This window comes from Pezoporus flaviventris, unplaced genomic scaffold (assembly GCF_033815535.1).
Source record: "Pezoporus flaviventris isolate CSIRO_AGI_PZ_B2104156 unplaced genomic scaffold, CSIRO_AGI_Pfla_v1 ptg000031l, whole genome shotgun sequence".
Classification (NCBI taxonomy): Eukaryota; Metazoa; Chordata; class Aves; order Psittaciformes; family Psittacidae; genus Pezoporus; species Pezoporus flaviventris.
Window position 1 is genome coordinate 10,908,198 of NW_026892579.1, and position 17,477 is coordinate 10,925,674.

Sequence of the window (17,477 nt, forward strand, 5' to 3'; positions counted from 1 at the left end):
AAGTAAACAGTCTTCCTCTTGTGAGTAGGGGTCTTCAAGATGAAATAAACAGTCTTCCTCTTGTGAGTAGGGGTCTTCAAGATGAAGTAAGCAGTTACAGTGTACTTTTCAGCTTTGGCACAGTTGGACACGCCCCTTCCCCCTTAATCACACAACCAGCTATATCTGTAATTATTCTGATAACTAGCAAAGATTTAAAACAGTGTGACCTTCCTGCAAAATTTATTGCAGGATGGGAAGACAAGGAGTATCCCAAGCTAGCTCTGTCTCTAAACTAACTGATAAGTAGAAGGATGGTGTGAAATGACTCATTCATGTTTAGTGGGGCCACTAAATCCTGTTATCTCACCACAGACTTACAACACAAACATTGCTCTTTAAAACTACTTTAGAAGACTAGTGTGAAACAATTAACTCATGTTTAGCGGGCCACTACATTCCATAGACTTACAACATAAACACTGTTCTCTTTCTACAACCTAAGTTAAGCTAAAAAGTACTTTATGTTTTCCAGGCACCAGCTTTCCTTATATCAAGATGCACACACACACCCCCACCCCCACCCCCTTCTTTTACCTTTACAGATTCTTTTGCTTTGTAACTCCATTTTGATCAAGAGATCTGAACCTTTTTAACTTGTTGTCTAGTCTTGTGTCTTCAGCGTGTTTTGTTTCTGTTATTGTAAACTCGTACAGTTATATCCGCATAACCACACTTACGATTTGCGAAAGCCAATACATTTATGTGTTTATCACAGCTATGGTTAAATTATTGCAATAATTTATATAGAAATGCAGAAGTGTAATCAAGATATTATAGGTTATGCTCCTAGCAGTAGCATGGTCATGTTATCTCGGTTTTACATTTCTCTATTCTAATCTAATATCTTCAGTAGTGCATTGTAAACATAGTATCCTATTTCCAGAATTAATTTTAGCTTTTATTCAATGATATTTCATGTAAAATGTGTAAACAGCCCTGAGTAAAGTCTAGAATACTAAATTTCCTGTTATTTTATGAATTTTTATTATATAATTTTTTTAATTCAAAAGATACTACCAGGATCCCTCTTGGGTATTGTCTAGCTTGATAAAAATTAACATTCCTGCTGTAAGTAATAACAATGCTTTAGTACTATTTACCTCTCCAGAGTTCATACAACCTTTTTGATGACACAGCTTCCTGAGCAAATTCTCCTTTCCTCTCAAAGCAAGATTTTTGGATTAGACCCTTGGGAATTGCAGTTTCTGGATCTCATCAAATATGACTTTAACATGAGATATATTTAAATTTACCCTGATATGTATCTCTGCATGTTGTACAACCTGAAGAACAAAGAATCATCTTATAAGACCATCTAGAAATGTAAGTAGAAAAGGGAGGAGAGACATCTCTTAAATTCTGGCTTTAGACAGGGACCATAAAGTCGAACAATAACTACAGGATCTGTGTATTTTCATTCATGGTACCCACAAATAACTTTGATGAAGGAAACTAATACAACGTAGGATCCAAGATTTTGAAAGTAATGGCGTAAGAACCCTATTAGTATCCAGTTTCATATTTACTGGAGAATCACTAAATCTGTATATATGTTAGATTTTGATTTAAACATTTTAATTCTGAAACCATTCAAAGTTTTAATTTAAACTGTCTCTTCATTTGACTAATGTCATTAATAATTCAAAACCAGATATACGAAATGCATCTGGGTTCATTAAGTTTTCTCAAAATCATAAAAACTGACCACTAATCTTTTTTTTCAATGAATTTGTATGAAATGCTTTGATAGTCTTCTATAACAGGTACTTTGAGATTTCATGGAATGGTTACCAGCTTTGGTTTTAATTGTTAAATTTTGCACTGGTGAATTTAAATCAAATTGTATCTTTACAGGTAGGGAAGGGCACAACAAAACAAGCAGAAAGTTTCAAGATGTCTGAACTAGTATTGAATGTGACAGGTCTTAATACATTTTTCTTTTAAATACCAGATCCAATAGAATTCTGGATTTCAAAGATGAAAACTCTTTGCCTCAACATTAGCTTCTACTTATAGTGCAATAGAAGACTACCATAGTAAAGAAAAATTAGAAAGAATTCGAGATATTTAAAACTAGACAAAGTGTTACATTTCTGGGAAATATAATGCTTCAATTTGTTGTTCGGGGTTTTTTTTTTTGTTTGTTTGGTTGTTTGGTTGTTTGGTTGGGTTTTTTTTTAATTACTGGTATAGTTACCAGTAAATTGAATTTGTTCATTGCAAATTTTAGTGTGACAAAAAATTTGATCAAACTCTAAGATCAAAACTTCAACAGTTATTATCTCAGCTAGCTGAATAGCTAAACTTCTCTTGAATTTCCAACTCTGTTCTGCATAGCTTGCTTATAGTAATGGGTTGGGAACAGACAGACTGGTGCTTATGAATAAATTTTTAGATCATATGGCATTATCAGATTTTAGCAGCATTATATAATCCTGTATTTTCTTCCCTAGCTATATGCTGATTAAAAAAATATGATGTAATGATACTGAGGTAGTAAGATCAAAATAATATGAAATGAAAAACAAAACTCAATAAAGCTTTCTAACACAAACCCTCCTAAGATTTGAAAGCAGAAAAAATGGACAAATATACACAGGACAGACAACATTACACTTGGCTAAAACACAATTTAAAATGAGAAAATTCAATTTTTTTATATGTTATCATGCCATTTATTTCTGTTCATCAGTTCTTTCTATTTGGTTGCTTTTTTTCCCTTGCATTTTGGATAAAGAAAACAAATAATCTAATTTCACTAACCCATTTCTCACAGGGGACATAATATTTTGAACTTTGTGAAAGGGTCTACTTAAAATATACTGTTTTTAAGGTATATTTTGAAAATCTTTATAGCCGTCTCTTTCAAATTAATTTGCATAATATTCTTTAAAACTGTCAATAAAGAGAATGACCTTAGTAAAATAGTGAGAACTGATTAAATGTGATAAGAATACCAAACCTACTTTCTAAATTCATCTTTTCAAGCACTTCTGAAAGGTAATGAGACATCTCCAGTTGTTAATATGTTCAGGAAAGAAATCTAAAAAGAAATAAACAATATGGAACCAAGGATGTGTTTATTCTTCCTTAAGGTAAGGAAAACAAGTTACAAATCAGCTTGTATGTGCTTCGGTTCTTGTTGAAGCCAAACTAATGGCTGAACAGTAGCCAAAGAGCATTTTTCTTAATTGATAAAAATTATTCCATTCTGGGAAAAGTTTTATATTTGAAAAGATTTTATCTAACACTGAAATAGAAAAAAAGAGGCTTTGTTTTATTTTTTTTGGCTGACATTCTAAAAATATATGCTTAGAAGCAACAAAGTGAACCATTAAAATTATTATACTAAATATTTAATCATTATTCCAACCCAAAATATTGTAATTTTTAACTAGGAATATGATAAAACATGGGGAAGGGGGGGAGAGGAAGGGAAGCTTGTCATTGGAATATTCATACGCAGATTCTGAATGATTGCATTGATTAGACTGTGAAAAAGCCACCCAATGGAAATATCATGACCATCATTTGACCTTCACTGAAATGAGGCTATACAGAGCTCAACTCAGTTAAAGAACATACTGTGTTAGGTGACTATGTAGGCCTTTTTTGCCATTAACTTTAGTTGGTTTATAAACTCTGGTATATTGGCTAGCAACCCAAACATTTCAAACACATGAGGATTTATTAATCTATCTAATATCTTTGTATAAAAAACATTTCCCAAAGATGTGTACAATACAAATATAATAATTTATATAATATCATATAAACAAAATTATTTTTTATGCTATAACTATGGCAAATATTAAAGACAATTTTAAACTTGGAACTGCAGTGGGTAATGTGCTATATCTCACAATAGCAAAGGTCAAAATATTTTCAGAGTACAGGAGGATGAAAGTTTTGCTGTAACAACTGTCCAATATCACTATTCACTTGGAGCAGAGAAAGTACAATTTTCCTTGAGTTTTTAGGCCACCTACTAAAGTTCTTGTTTTCTAACCCTGTAGTCCTAATAGCCTGCTGTGGTTTAGCCATGGTAGGCAGCTCAGCATTTTACAGCCAGTCATTCATTTTGCCACAGTGGCATGGGGGAGAGAACCAGAAGGGGAAAAGTGAAAACTTTTGGGTTGAGGTAAGACAGTTTAGTAAGTAAAGCAATAGCTGAGTGCCCAAGCAAAGCAAAATATTCATTCTCTTTGGCAGGCAGATGCTTATTCATCTCTAGGAAAGCAGGCCTCCATTGCTTGTAATGGTTCCTTGGGAAGACAAATGCCATAGGTCTGAACGTCTGCTCCCTTCCTCCCTTTTTTTTTACTGGCAGAAATAAAAACTTTTGTTTTATATTTAATGATAAGCCATAATCCATGCTTTAAATCACAGCAGAATATAAATAATCATAAGCTATATAAAGAATATGATTGACATGTAAACTTTCCTGAAAAAAATAGTTTACACTTCTAATGTTAGTGGTTATTTTTTTGTTTGGTTGGGTTTTTTCCCCCACCAGGCAGTGTTTTAAAAATGCTTAAAATATTTTATGGGGTAGTAACCATATTTTGATCAGCTATTCCATGAATATGGAAGAGACATTTTCTTGAACGACAGGAGATAGTGTTTATATATTATTGCAAAATAAGGCTGCTTTTAAAATACCGTATTGCATCAAAACACAAGCTATAATTTAATTCAAGGCATTTGCATCCTTATGTGTTGAAGGCTCCAAAATGTCCAGAAAAGAAGTAACTAAAAGAAGATAATGAAATGATGAATTTTTCTTTTTTTTTTAAATTTTATCAGACAAAGAGTTACTTAGCCAATCAATCCATGTTTCCTCTTTATAATGCCAAAAGGCTGCAATAAATTCTCTCTCTTTCCCCATTCCTCCTGCCCCTCTGTTCTTCTTCATTTGCTACTACTTTTATTTTCAGGTGTTTTTATAAGAAAATAAACTTACAAGTTATTTTTTTCTAATCAGCTTTGAACATGGAGAATTTTGACAGAAAGAGAAAAAATTGAGGATATATTTTATGAGATCACAAAAATATTGCTGAAGTAGACAGAATGAACATTTTTACCATATTCACAGAAATAAAGGCTAAAAGTATTATGTCAAAACATATCAAGCACCAGAAATTCTGCATAATACTGCATCATTACAGATTCCCAAAGGAAAAGACTATTCAGTGTTTGCACCCTAGAGGTTATGAGCACATCCAACCTCAAGCACAGATTCAAAGTAACTCAGTGTATATAAACAAGGAAACTACATAGTTTTAATTCTGGTACCAACAAAACCTAATTGCTTTTCTCAGAATTCAGCATTTGCATACAACACCAAAACACCCTTTTAGCTTTGTTAATGTTAGATACATATTTTCTTTTCTATTCTAAGTTAGTCAACATGTTAAACTTTAAACAAGTAGCTAAACTGAAAAACAAATCAAACTAAAGCAAAACAGAAGCAGCTTTTCAGTACCGAATAATGCATCCACTTTAATTTTGGCAGCTAATTTTTCTTTTAAGAGCTCTGTTTTGTGTATAGGTTTTTCATAGCTTTTTTCCAAATCTGTTTACTGCAAACCTTGCTGATCACACTCTTCACAGCATTATTTTTGGATATCATAGAGAGAAACTCAATCTGTCAAAGAGGAAGAATTATGTGGTATAAATTCCATATTGTTTGTTTTAATCAGTTTTCAATCCTCCATATATATTTTGAAGGATGGATTGATATATTTGTTTTTGCTTAGAAAGATAAAAAGAAAATTAAACTTCTGAAGCATTGCTGCCTCATAGCTCTCCACTCTTTCAAAACTGTTGAAAAGATAGAGATGAAAATACACAAAGCATAGAATTCTGATAGGTAATTGATACACCATTAATTGAGAATAGATTCCTATACCCTGAATTTTAGAATACTGTAAATCAGAAAAGATCTTCATCAGTGGTGTTTCATTATCAGTGATGTCACATTCCAAATACACCTTGAGAAATAAAATGGAGCATATGATTTTCAGTTTTTACTGGCGATTATACTCCTAAAAGCTTAAAAACAGGTTCTGTTTTCTCACTAAAGTTAAAGTTGATTACAAAGTTCACTCTCATAAAATTCTCATGGGGTGTAAAAAGAATTTTAAGGTTAAACATAGTCAATTTTTAGGATATGGAATTCAAAAACCAACTCCATTTCTGAATTATAAAAACACAGCTATGCTCTTAAAAAAGAGGAGACGTTTTCTAGTATGGTCACATAGAACATGTTTGTGAGTAATGAGTGAGTTCTCAAATGCACATTTCTGTAAAATACGGAAAGAGTAAAATGGAGTGAGAAACAAAAAAATACCAAAACACAACAAAACAAGAACAGGAACTGAGAATCACTATCTTAACATCTATGTTAAGATATCTATGATTCTATGATTCTATGACCTGACTATGGTGAAGAGACATACATAGAGTATGTTAGCAATAATTTAAGGTATTACATGATGCTATTTGTAATTTGCGTATGCGACTTTTAAATAACAAGACATGATCTGAAATGACAAGTTCCCAGATGGTGTCGCAGAACGTATTGACCAGCTAGATGAATAGAAACAGGTCTGGAGTATGTAAGAAGAGATTCATGTGGAATAAGAATTCCTATTATAAACGATTTTGAGGGATTCTGTATAACTCAGACCTTATTGCCCATAAAAGAACAGACACTATTCTCATCCTCATTTGTGTGAAAAAAATGTGAAATAAACTCGAGTAGCCATTTGCTATAACACCACTATGATTCACAATGCTGTCACTGGAGTCTCTTATTAGCCTGCTTAACTCTTGAAATGAAAAAAACACAATGTTCTGCAAAACCTCATGAATAACAGAAGTACACTGAAGACCTTTGGAAGGTAGATGCAGGGACTGTGAGAATGAAGACCCTAAGCCCACTGTAGGAGAGGATCTGGTTCGAGACCATCTTGAGAACCTGAACGTGCACAAGTCAATGGGGCCTGATGAAATCCATCTGTGGGTCCTGAAGCAGCTGGTGAATGAAGTTGCTAAGCCACTGTCCATCAGTGCAAGGTCCTACACCTGGGTTGGAGCAATCCCAGGCACAGCTACAGGTTGGTCAAAGATGAGATTCAGAGCAGCGGTGCGGAGAAGGACTTGGGGTGTTGATCAATGGGAAACTGAACATGAGCTGGCAGTGTGTGCTCGCAGCCCAGAAAGCCAACTGTATCCTCAGCTGCATCAAAAGGAGAGTGACCAGCAGGTTAAAGGAGGTGATCCTGTCCCTCTATTCTGCTATCTTGAGACCTCACTTGGAGTATTATGTGCAGTTCTGGTGTCCTCAACATAAAAAGGACATGGAACTGTTGGAACAAGTCCAGAGGAGGGCCATGAGGATGATCAGGGAACTGGAGCACCTCCCATATGAAGACAGGCTGAGAAAGTTGGGGCTGTTCAGCCTGGAGAAGAGAAGGCCACGTGGAGACCTCACAGCAGCCTTCCAGTATCTGAAGTGGACCTATAAGGGTGCTGGGGAGGGACTCTTCATTAGGGACTGTAGTGACAGGACAAGGGGGAATGGGTTCAAAATTAGTCAGGGGAAGTTTAGATTGGATATAAGAAAGAAATTCTTTACTGTAAGGCTGGTGAGGCACTGGAATAGGTTGCCTAAGGAGGTTGTGAATGCTCCATCCCTGGCAGTGTTCAAGGCCAGGCTGGAGGAGGCCTTGGGTGTATAGTTTAGTGTGAGGTGTCCCTGCCCGTGGCAGGAGGGTTGGAACTAAATGATTTTAAGGTCCTTTCCAACCCTAACTCTTCTATGATTCTATGACCTGACTATGGTGAAGAATCTTCACAGGCATGCAACAGAAAAATTCTGCCTTAGACTTACTCAAATTCATTCTTGCTTATATTTTTATATTGGATGGCAAGTTATGACAGGAACAAATGAATTGCCTTGAAGAGACATTTTTGCAACACAAAAGCAGAAAAGTATACTGACTTCGGTGATGGGCATCAGTGGAATACAGTTCTCTACTGACAATCTTTTCAGAAATCTTTGAAGAAATGTGAGCACAGACAGTGGTTAAATACATGGCTGCTGAAACAATAATTCTGCAAAAGCAGAAGTATAAAATATTTAACAAATATTAGAATTATAAAGTATGACAGCCCTACTCAATCCCGAGAAGTAATAGCTGTCACATAGAATAGAAACATAATAGCTGTGTAATGTTTAGTACTGTTGAATCAGTCAGTTTGACCTTTTTGAAGGAAAAGTGTAGAAAGCTTATGATCAAAGATATTCAGGAATGAAACCAGAGAGCAGTGTTCAAACCAGATTCTTTAAATAGATACTGAACATGCAGTTCTTTCTGAAACTGTAGAAATTAAACTTTTTTTTTTATGGCAGATGATTAAAATCTTCAATGTACAACATACGTCAGAAGCAAAAAGTATTTCTTCCTGAGTTTAAGAGTATAAAATGAATCGACTGATAAGAAAAAAAAAATGTAAAAAATATTAACTAAAATATTATTGTTCAAGTAACAGGTGATTGTGGACTTTGGAAATGTTATTGTAGTAAAAATACTAAGAAAGATAACACTCAGTGACAGTAGTGTGGGAAAACCAGTTATTTTTCTAGCATTTTTTAGTGAATTGGGAAGTTGGTAGGTTTAGAATATTTAGATAGGAACAAGCAATTTAATTATTTTGAAATTTACTTTTCTAATTCATTTAAATCAGTTTAATTTCTGCTAATTCTGTGAATATTTATGCTTTAGATTATAACAAGTGATCAAACAAATAGATAGCCTAATAAATAAATAAATGAGAAGGGTAGCTAGAAGCCAAACTGGTTTTGAAGAAGAAATTCAGTGTGTGCTGTAGCTGAAATGAAAAAATATAGATCAGAGACCACAAAGACGTAATTGGATAGGTCTGAGTCACATTCAGCCTGCTTTGACTAGAGATCAGTCATGATAAAAATTTGATCATACTGTTGTATATTTAGCAGATTACAATCCTTGTGCACACTTGCAAATTTTGAAGCAGAATTTAACTCTTGCAGTTAAAACAACTTGTCCTGCTTTCAGGTGGGATAGTGCTAATTTTCTTCCCAGTGGCTGCTACAGTGTTTTGGCTTCAGCCTGAGAATAACGCTGGTAACACACCAGTGTTTTCGTTGTTTCTAAATAGTGGTGCTTTCCTTGATCAAGGACTCTTCAGTCTCTCATGCCTTGCCAGTAAGGAGAGGCACAAGAAGCCAGGAGGGAGCACAGCCTGGACAGCCGACCTGAACTAGCCAAAGGGGTATTCCATACCATAGAATATCCTACTTAATATATAAACTGCGGGGAGTTGTCTGGGAGTCACTGATCGCTGCTTGGGGGTAGGCTGGGCATTGGTCAATGGGTGGTGAGCAATTGTACTGTGCATCACTTGTTTCTCTTTTTTCTTTTCTTTACTATAATAATGATAATGATGATGATGATAATAGTAATTCTTATTGTTATTATTATTATTTTACCTTATTACAATTATTAAACTATTCTCATCACAATCCACAGGTCTTTCCTTTTATTTTCTGATTCTCCTCTCCCTAATACTGGAGGGTGAGGAAGGGAGAGAGTGAGAGAACATCTGCATGGTACTTGGTTGCCAGATGGGGTTAAGCCAAGGCACAACTGAAACAAGAACAGAGTGACAAATTTTAATAATTTGAGAGCACACTACTGCCCTAGAGTAATTCCCATAAAAGTGATCAAACTGCAAAGATAACTGAAAATTCCAAGGAACAAGCCATGTCCATAAATGTAACAAGGACAAAGAGTTGCCTTTTAAGATGGGAATGTTAGAAACTAAAACCTCAAACCAGCTCTTATTGCTACCAAAAATCCCATGGAATCATTTGTTTTCCTTCCTCCAAAGCTGAAGTAGGTTTTCCATCCCACTTTGTCATGTCTTCTCCGTGATCCAGCAGGTAAAACCATAGGGTACCCCGTTGCGTATACCTTCTGTATCTCCTCTCTTGAACAATAGGACGCCTTTTGTTAATAGCTGAGACGTGTGTTGGTACTTGTGAGGAGCTGGATAAATCAGATACATCGTCCCTCAATTTGTCGAGGTCCTGGGACAGTTTTTTCACAGCTGAGATGATGGAAGGGGTGAGGTTGTCTTCGAACTCTCGGAGTTTATGAACCATTTCATCCACTGTTAGTGGTACTATGTCATTCCAGGTTACTGTTGCCAATGAATGGGCATATGATGACGGTGCATTCCGTGTAAGTTTTTGCCACATGGGTCATGTACATTCAACTTCATCCGGATCTATAGGTGTATCCCCGTTATTCGGCTTGATATGATAGATCATCTCTACGATGGCTGATTCCCTCAAAGACTGGATGCCTTTGTCTATAGTAGTCCACTTGGATGAACGACTCGTAACATAGTCCTTGTACGGAAATCTTTCTTTCACAGCTGCCAAGAGCCGTTTCCAAAGGCTGAGGGACTTTTTCTCTCTTGCAATTGCTTTGTCAATTCCCCCTTCTCTAGCAAGTGATCCCAGCTGCTTGGCTTCTGTACCTTCTAGCTCGTGACCATTGGCCCCATTGGCCCAGCATCGGAGTAACCAGGTGATGGTGTGCTCCCCTGGTTGACGGGTAAAATCTTTTCGCATATTCCGCAGCTCGGTTGAGGTCCGAGGTCGAGAAGTTACCTCTTCTTCTTCTTCTTCGTCATGTGAGGATGACTCCTGATCAGATTCTGGACCGGGTGGTGAATTCATTGGTTCTTCATCTCGTTTCAACCTTCTTGCCTCCTTTTTGCTTGTTCTCTTGCGTACAGGGGCAACTGATATTGGTACGAATTGGTCCTCTGGTTTGGCTGCAGTGATTATCACTGTGGTTTGAGTAGCAACTGTACTTGTTGCTGGGGGTGGTGTAGCTACCGTGCTTGGAGCTGGGGTAACTGAGCTTACTTTTGCAGTCGAAGTTTGAGCAGCTGTTGTACTTGCCACTGAGGTAGCTGCTTTTCATTGCAGCCAAAGTTTGACTAGCGACTGTTGCTTTGCCCTCAGATCCGCCAACATTCTTTTCCTTTTGAAGGTGCTGGATAGTGTTGAACAAGGCCCTGTAAGCATAGGCCAAGCCCCAGCACGTTGCCGTGATTTGTCCATCTCTGGTATGGCCAGAATGACCACACACCTCATTTAAGTGTTCTACTAATTATTCTGGATTTTGCAGTTGTTTGGTGGTGAAATTCCAAAGCACTGGAGGGGCCCACTGACCTAGATACTTGCCCATACTATCCCACACACCCTGCCACTCATGGCTGTCCAGCCTCTGGGAAAATCTCTTGGTCCTCCTACATCGTCGTTTGACCCCAGACAAGACCCAAACCTGACTCTGCTTAACTCTTGAAATCAGTAGTGGGCAAAACACACTCTGTATGCGTGTTAGCATGGTGATTCCCATCACCATCAGCAAACAAGTCTCAACAGCATTAAAAGGCCATTCAAAAACTTCAAAACTCTCAAATGTAAATGGTCTGGGGGGACGACTGGGAGGGTAAAAGGATGTCTACTTCACAGGTTGAGCACCTGAGAAGGAGAAAAAAAGATGTGTAATTGCTAAGCACCTCCATCATATACCTCCCAAAGTATAAAGGTGGTGACCACACTGGGAACATAAGCCAGATCAGTTTCATGATCAATGATTCTATTGTATTACAAGTCATTACCATAAAGTACGAGACAAAAACCTTAGCCCAAGCCCCACACTTGAAAAACACTAATACAGCAAATACCGGATGGAAGTAAGATACGATATACTGAAACTGTGAGATCAAGAGGAACAACCTTGAGAGCCAATAAATCAGCATTGTGATAAGTGACTATTAATCCGGTCAGATCTGTTCTTATCTCAACGCCTCGTGCCCCACTTTGGGTGCCAAAAAGAACTGTTTTGGTTTAAACCCAGTCAGGCAACTTGTTCACTCACTCCCAGTGAGTGGTGCCGGGCTGACAACAATCAAGGCCCCCCCTTCCACCACCAGGGCTCTCCCCTTCCCCGCTCCCGGAGGAACGGGGAGGAGGATCAAAAGAGTGCAACTCCCACGGGTTGAGACAAGAACAGTCCAGCAACCAATGTACAACACAAATCACCACCGCTCCCACCAATGAGAACAATGATAAGAGAAAATAACAAGGGAAGAGAACATGATACCACCGGCCAAGAAAAACGAGTCCCACCCGAAAGCCTGTGTCCTTCCGGGTAACTCCCAGTTACCCCCCACCCCAGGCATGACGTGCTGTGGTATGGAATACCTCCCTGCCTAGCCCGGGTCAGGTGCCCCATCTCTGCTTCCTCACAGCTTCCCCTCCTCCCTGGCAGAGCATGAGCCTCACAAAGTCCTTGGTCAGGGTAAACATCACTTAGCAACAACTGAAAACATCGGTATCACCAACACTGTTCCCAGGCTGGAAGTCAAAACACAGCACTGCACCAGCTATCACAAAGGAGAAACATGACTGCTACTGCTGAACCCAGGACACCAGGAAAAAGAAATACTTTCCCACTGGCTTTCCATCAGTTCATATTGCTATAATTAATGTGATATTGGTGAACTTTTTTTTCCAATTATAGTACATGTATTTCATTGGTAGAACTTATAAGAGCTCTTTGGTGAATGAGATGACTCAGTACTCTCAAGAATCGCTGGATAGTGTATAATTTACAGTGTTTCTGAATATTAAAATACTAATCTAGTGTTATTGGAGGATAAATTAATAGAATATTCTGCAAGCTGGCAGAACCCTCTGGTACACTGGTTCTACATGAAGGAGCAATAAATAGCCTAAAGCAAACAAATAAATAACTACTTTTTTTGTATCAGAAAATTAATAAACTTTTATCTTTTTAAGAATACTCCAGAAATACGTTTCTACCAGGAAATGTTTTCCAAAAGTTTCTATGATTTATCTAAAGTGTTTTACTTGCCTGCTCCTTATTTTGTAGTTTAAACTACAAATATTTTTATATGAATATATAAAACTAATGCAATTTAGAGATTGAGTTAAAGCATAATAATGGACCTTCAGATAAGGGAACTATTCTTTCTCTCAAAAGAGAGTAAAAGAAAAATACAGAAGTAAACCCACAGTAGAATATAAAATAATATGTGAAAAAAAATATTAACACATTATTAACAATAATTGGGGATTTAAAACTATTCTGTCATTATTGTACTGTACTACTTTATTTGATAAACTACTGTGTTCCTGGTATTATTACAGTTAAGAAGATATTAATCTTGCCAGGCTTCAGAATTCCGAAAAACAGTGCTCTAACTCCATGTCATTCTACATCAGGACATCCAATATTTCTGGTTTAAATGTTGATTTTAAGGAGTGGTGATTAACTCCATAGAGGTTCCATTTTCTTACCATTGGCTTTAGGAAGTTCATGGCTCAATTTTTATACTAGTCATCCAAAGCAATTTTTATACTAGTCATCCAAAGCACAGAGTGTCCAAATTTTGGCCTCCAATGCAATGTACTTGCCTGTTCTTGGAGATCCCATAGCAATAGGGCAATCAAATGTCATTTCATAAAGTGTTTGATGGTGACGGATGTCCTTTCTCCCTAAAAGCTTCAAACAGTAGCACCTGTGTTTATGAATTGCATGATAGCTCTTGGAAGTCACAGTTGTGACTATACAGATTAACTGTGTTGTGAATGCAAAACAAGCCAGTGAAAAGCCAGTAGAGATTTTACCCTTCCTCAGAATCAGAGAAAGGTATGCAGCTTGCTCAGTTGGTGAATCAAATATCCCCGACAGAAACTGCTGGGTCAGAGACCTCCAAGTATCTGAAGATTCTTCAGAGTATGGGGAGGTTGTTTTACTGATGGTTGGTCATTTAAAGTGAGTGGTTAGTAACTTTATAAATGGCAATTACACTGAGGAGACAAAGTGTTAAAAAATTTAAATTTTAAAACACAACCACACCCCCCCCCCCCAAACATTAAAAATGGGGTGAACTAACAGGGACAGTTGCTATATATTACTGTTTAGTAATTCCCTACTTGCATGAACTATTTAGAAATATTTTAGAATGTTAGAAGTGTATGACTGGCTGACTGCAAACATGCAGTCAAGCAAAGGTAATCAACTTACTGAATTGTCCTACATTTTGAGAAAAACTTACATTTTTCTGTCTTTTCCCTATACACAATTTTTGTTTCAAAGGCCTCCCAATGAAAATACTAGAAAAAAAGCAGGAAATAAACCCCCATATTTTTAAAGGCTACATTAGCTCATCAGTACTGTCTTTTTAGAATAACCCCTCCCCAGCTTTCTGCATTTCTTTATTTCACCTCTGCCCTTGAGACACACATTGGATTATCGATATCTGATAATATCGATGCACAATAACAGTTTTTTTTTCATTTTTGTTCTATAAATTAAACTCTGAAAGCTCTAAAGAGGATAACATACTCCCTATACTAAATCTTTGGTTGTTACAGTGTAATTTTGAATGTATTCGTTAGCATGTTTCTTGTATGTGTATGCTTATATGTGCGTGTATATGCAAGACAAAGTAAGTGCAATAGAGAAAAAGTGGCCTTTTTTATTACAAAAGGCATTTTTTTTTTCTCAAACTACACTAAAACCTGCATTGGAACTATTGGTTTTCAGACTCAGTGAACTTTCTGGAGTACAGTCTACGGATGTATTGCAACTGCTTCAGTGTTCCAGAGAGTTCCTCCAGAGAGCAATCGAGGCCCCCCTTCCCACCCCAACCCCCCCCCCCCCCCCCCCCCGAGGCTCTCCCCTTCCCCGCTCCCAGAGGAACAGGGAGGAGGATCAAAAGAGTGCAACTCCCACGGGTTGAGACAAGAACAGTCCAGCAACCAATGTACAACACAAATCACCACCTCTACCACCAATGACAACAATGATAAGAGAAAATAACAAGGGAAGAGAATACGATACCACCGGCCAAGAAAGCGAGTTCCACCCGGAAGCCCGTGTCCTTCCGGGTAACTCCCAGTTACCCCCCACCCCGGGCATGACGTGCTGTGGTATGGAATACCTCCCTGGCTAGCCCGGGTCAGGCGCCCCATCTCTGCTTCCTCACAGCTTCCCCTCCTCCCTGGCAGAGCATGAGCCTCACAAAGTCCTTGGTCAGGGTAAACATCACTTAGCAACAACATAAAACGTCGGTTTTACCAACACTGTTCCCAGGCTGGAAGTCAAAACACAGCACTGCACCAACTACCACGAAGGAGAAATATGACTGCTATTGCTGAACCCAGGGCACCTATCACTACAGTTCCTAATGAAGAGTCCCTCCCCAGCATCCCTATAGGTACCCATTCAGATACTGGAAGGCTTCTATGAGGTCTCCACGCAGCCTTCTCTTCTCCAGGCAGAACAGACCCAACTTTCTCAGCCTCTCCTCATACAGGAGGTGCTCCAGTCCCCTGATCATCCTCATGGCCCTCCTCTGGACTTGTTCCAACAGTTCCATGTCCTTTTTATGTTGAGGACACCAGAACTGTACGCAGTACTCCAAGTGAGGCTTCACAAGAAGTTACAAAGGAAATGGAAAAAAATATTCTTGACATCAAGAGAACAAGAAATGTAGCCTGCAGAAAAATCTTCTAAGGTTCATTGGGGGGGGGGGGGGAGGTAGGTGATATGTGAAAGAAAAAAGAAAAAGAACATAAAAAGAAAACACTAATGACACTATTTAAGCAGTTTAAAAAGCTTGCAGAGCCATCATTACTTTATAAAAAACTTAGAGAACTTTCTGTCAGTTTCTGTGTGAGCAACGTATAGTAGAGCCTTGCTCAAAACAAACAAATTAAACAAGCTCAGGAGGTACCATCTACCTCCACTTGCTTCTAACATACAAATCTGGGCAATCTGGGCCTCTCACATTCTGGTGACACACTTATCCATATGATACTTGTAATTCTGAATTTCTTATTTTTTGTTCCTAAAAAGAAAAAGATATTTTTTTTTAACTATCTAAAGCTATATGAGAAAATTTCAAATCTTACTTTAAAAACTTAAAAAAAGAAAAACTTAAAAAACTTAAAAAAAAACCTTTAAAACTGTTTCCCACTTCAGCTACAGTGAAAATCAAAATCTCTGCAATCATTAAAACATTATTTCCTGTTTGTGTGTGAATGTACAGAAACCATTTAAAATAAAATCTGTCCCAATATATTTGAAATTGAAAAACTACCTTCAAGAAATGCAAATTGCCGCAGTTATTCTAACAGAAAATTGCTATTTTGCAGCAGTAATCTTCATTCAGTACCAGAGCTCATTGTTCTGTGGGGAACTACTACTGCCATGCTGTGATCAGCATTTTGGAGTGGTTTGACTGGCTTTTCCACAAATGAGGGGACTGGTGACTGATTCTTCTGACTTTGGAGAAAGTCAGAAATTGCCTCCAATTAAAATTCAAGGACTCTCTACAGCTCCGCGTGAAAGATAAACTTTAACAGAAGGCACCTGCAGATCACTCTAGGAAAACTATGTAACACCTGTGTAATATTTGGGGTGGGCAACACAGTTGCAAGTTGTAAGTGAGGGAAGAGGAAGTTAGTTACAGACTTGTGAGTGGGAAAAGACAATTTGTTTCCTTACCATGAATCTGGCAGAGAAGGAATATATATCCTGGAATTATGGGTAGAAAGAGAACAAGGTTGCATAGCTTTGCTTTATGAAATGTGGAGCTCTTATTGTATACAGCAGAAGGTACTGCCTTTTGGAAGTAAGTCAAAGTATAGAGAACTGTACTTCTAACTATGTTGGTTTCCCTGTAGCTCAAAGAATATAAAATAGTACAATTTATTACCTGGAAAGAGATCAGATATATTAAAGATATGTCAGGATTAGCATTTTATATAGCTTTTAATCAGAACATTACCACATCCAATCCAGTGACACAGCATTTTTAAGAGAAAGGGGCAGGAACTGTATAATTCATAATAATGAATTATACACCATAATAATGGTGCACAAGCCTTAAATCTTATGGACACTAACTAAGTATTAAGAATTTGGATTTTTGGTACCTATAATTTAATTCTGTTTTCCTTTTTCAGTATGCAATACCTAGGGCTTAGTTTTTTGGCTTCTAAATCAACAGTTGCTTCAATTTAATTTGTTCCTGCTTACTAGTAATCTCCTGTGAAACTCTGTCTTAGAGACCAAGCGTTTCTCATACATAGTGTTATCTGTATATGCTTCTAGCTGGATATGAGGCCCTAATAAGCTAGGCAAAAGAATCTTAGATTAAGGAATCTGAAATGAAGGGATATTAAAATTTCTGGTCTATTTTGTTCATCTCCTCTAACATATGAAATTATACCAAATACTCAATATTAGAAGAAAAACATAATTCTTTGT